The sequence below is a fragment of the Eulemur rufifrons genome, chromosome 8 (genome assembly GCF_041146395.1).
Source record: "Eulemur rufifrons isolate Redbay chromosome 8, OSU_ERuf_1, whole genome shotgun sequence".
Lineage (NCBI taxonomy): Eukaryota > Metazoa > Chordata > Mammalia > Primates > Lemuridae > Eulemur > Eulemur rufifrons.
The window spans coordinates 65,746,907-65,750,407 of record NC_090990.1 but is presented as its reverse complement, the minus strand read 5'-3'; positions in this window follow the sequence as shown (position 1 = coordinate 65,750,407).

Genomic DNA, 3,501 nt, shown 5'->3' with positions numbered 1-3,501 from the left:
TAGGAAAGAGATTGTGTTTGACAGGTGGCAGGTACTCAGTAAAGAGTAAATAAGTGCACATCAGTAATCATTTTTACCAACTCATAATTAGAGAATAGTATGAAAAACTGTTTTTTCCTTCATGGGGAGAAGACATAGCAACTTTAAAAGATATAAAATATGGCCTTTTAATTAAGTCATCCAGTTTGATCAGTACATTTAAACAATTTTGCACAATTGAGGTATACAATTTCTCCCTTTAAGGTCTAAGTATATCAGTGTTATTTGTTCCTTATTTTAATGGAAATTAATTCTCTCAGAGGAAAACTGTAATCCCTTCAATGGTAAGGTTCACAAAAATGACTCCTGTAATTCTGTTCTAAATAGGAGGGAAAATCTCAGGAAAAGAAACGCTACCAGGTAACTGCACCCATGTTATTGTGAAGTGTTAGAGCTCCTCTCCCGGGAGCCCATATTAGATAGCTTTGCTATTTTCTAGAAAACGTCTTTATTTTTTGCCCTGTATACAAAGTTGCTTGCTTAGGATTTACTGGAATGCTAAGTTATTTCTAGCAAATTACAAGTATATGGATGAATGGACATGTAGTATTTCATTTTTGCCTCATTATGCTTTAGATTTGGGATCTCTAGTTTTGTAAGTGATAGCTACGCTATCTCAGTCCATCTTTACCCACACTCATGCTCCAGTGCACCCTGCTTCTCCTCCCAGATGGAACAGTGTCAATCATGATGTACAACTGCTGTTTCCATACATCCTGTGTCCACGGAAAATAACCCATAAGTATTTGTTATGGAATAATGTATAAGATTGCAGGAAAGCACAAGAGAATTGGTCTTGTCCTTAAAACACACACACACACACACACACACACACACACAGCCCTCTTTGGCACGTGGCTAGGCAGGAGGAGATAGGAGATATTCCCTTTTCTTAAGGCTCCAAGTTCCCCTCATAGCTCCTGCTCCTCTCCACATGACTGAAACTTTTGCCACCATTGTCCCGTACCTCAGTTTCTTCATTTGTGGATGATTCTTAGAGTTGACAGCATTTTGTGGGGAACAACAAATGAAAATGCTTTGAAAGTGCTTTGCAAGCCTTCAGTACTCTGTAAATGCTTAATGATAATAATATACAGTAGGGCATCTTCCCTTGAAAACAGCAGGAGCGTTTCCTTCCATAATGGCCTGACAGATGGGTTATGGTATCTAATCCCCTTAAACCCCCAAAGCTCTTTGATAGTGGATGTTGTAAAAGGCCAGATTAGAGCACATGCTGCTCTTTTACTGAGCCCTTTCTTTCGGTATCTATGGCATATTCAATTGCTTCCTTCTCTAAGTACCTTACATGTTAACCTACTACCTGCAGGAACAATTAGGAGCAAAAATAGAGACTAAAGGACAGTGCACTCCAGTAGGAAAAATTAGTTAATGCTTGTTGTCCCCAATATTAAAAATCTACTTTGGCCTTCACATGGGGCTTTTATCGAAGGTTCTTGCCCTCCTAAATCCTGACTATTAATCTCAAGCTGTGGGTATTTGTCGATGTTGAATACAGGCTTTTTTTGTGAGATAGTCCTGTATGGGGTGAGGATGGAGCTTTAGTGATATTAATTCTAAACCAGTGAGGCTTAGGAAAATCGCAGGCAGTTTAGGATATTTGCAGCACTTATGTAAGAGTTGGAGCTTTCAATCAGCTCAAAATGAGAAAAGGATGATTAACAGTTATTCTACTATAACCTTAATTCAGCCTTTGAACCTGGATTGGGCCAAGAAGTTTTTTACATTTCCACTTTTTGCTGTGCTTGTCTTTTGAGAATAGCTATTAAAGTTATCAGTTTCTAAAACCTTTTGTGACAATCCCTTAACCCAAATTCATCATGCTTGCTCAGTTACAAAGTTTGCTTTCTTTGCCTGCTTTAAGAAGTAAAAGTTGTCGTGAAATCACCCATGGTGTGTAATCTGTATAATCAAAGAAAAAAAAAAAAGGAACAGCAGCAGCCAATAATAGTTTTTTCTTTTTAATTTTAAAACTGAATAATATATGCCAGCACTTCAATAAACATTTTAAGTGCAGTATCTTTGAATTTGGGGTGTTTTTAAACAACTGGGATGGTTGTTGAAGGACCTCTCTGAAGAGCCCTTTATTTGTCTGTTGGATGCTCCACTCTGACCTTCTCAAAGACATCACTTCTACATGTGTGCCCTCTTTTTCCTGCATCTTCATATATTCCTCCTTTTCTGAACCAGTCTCATGCTACAAAAGCATTTAAATATCTGACTTTATACAAACCTTTACTTTGATTCTCTAGTCCCTTCATGCTCCATTTTTCTGAATCTCTTTATAGCAGAACTTCCCCAAAGAGTTATCCCTACTTGCTATCTTCATGTTTTAGTTCACTTGTGCTGCTGTAACAAAATGCCATAGACTGAGTAATTCATAAAGAACAGAAATTTGTTTCTCACAGCTCTGGAGGCTGGGAAGTCCAAGATGAAGGCACCAGCAGGTTTGGTGTTGCTGAGGGCTGCTCTCCGCTTCTAGGATGGCACCTTGTTGCTGTGTGCTCCAGAGGGGATTGGATTAGTATTCAACCTTAATAAGGAATGAAATTCTGACACATGCTACAACATGGGTGAACCTTGGAGATATTACATTAAATGTAATAAATCAGACACAAAAGGATAGATATCATATGAGCGCATCTATATGAGGTATACAGAGTAGTCAGTTTCATAGAGACACAACATAGAATGGTGGCTGTCAGTGGGTAGGAGCAAGGGAGAATACGAAGTCATTATTTAGTGGATACAGAGTTTTAGCTTGGGAAGATGAAAAAGTTCTGGAGATGGATGGATGGTGGTGACAGTTACATAACAGTGTGTGAATGTGCTTAATGCCACTGAACTACATTCCTAAAACTGGTAATTTTTATGTTATGTATATTTTGCCACAATAAAAAAGATTATTAGTCTTTCTGATGAATTTACCCTTTAATATTATAAAATGTCCCTGTTTATACCTAGTAATAAAGTTCTGGTCTTGAACTCTATTTTGTTAGACATTAATATAGCCACACCCTGTTTTGTATGGTTAGTGATTATATATCTTTTGCCCTCCTATTACTTTAAGTCTTTCTGAATCCTTATATTTAAAGTATGTTTCTTGTAGACAGGATACCTTGATTTCTTAATCAGATTGGCAATCTTTGATTTTTAATTGCTTTAGACCATGTGCATTTAATGTAACTATTGATATGGTTGGTTTACATCTACCATCTTGCTATTTATTTTCAATTTGTCCCATCTGTTTACTTTTCTATTTTTTCCTGTATTCCTCTTCTGTTTTTTAGTATTCCATTTTGTTTCACCCACCAGCCCTGCTTGCTCACTCCACTTCATCCACCATAGTGAACAAGCCAACCATGTTCCTACCTCAAGTCTCTGCCTATGATATTCTTCCCCGAGATGTTCTTTCAGCCTCCAAAGAACAGACCTTTGTTTTGT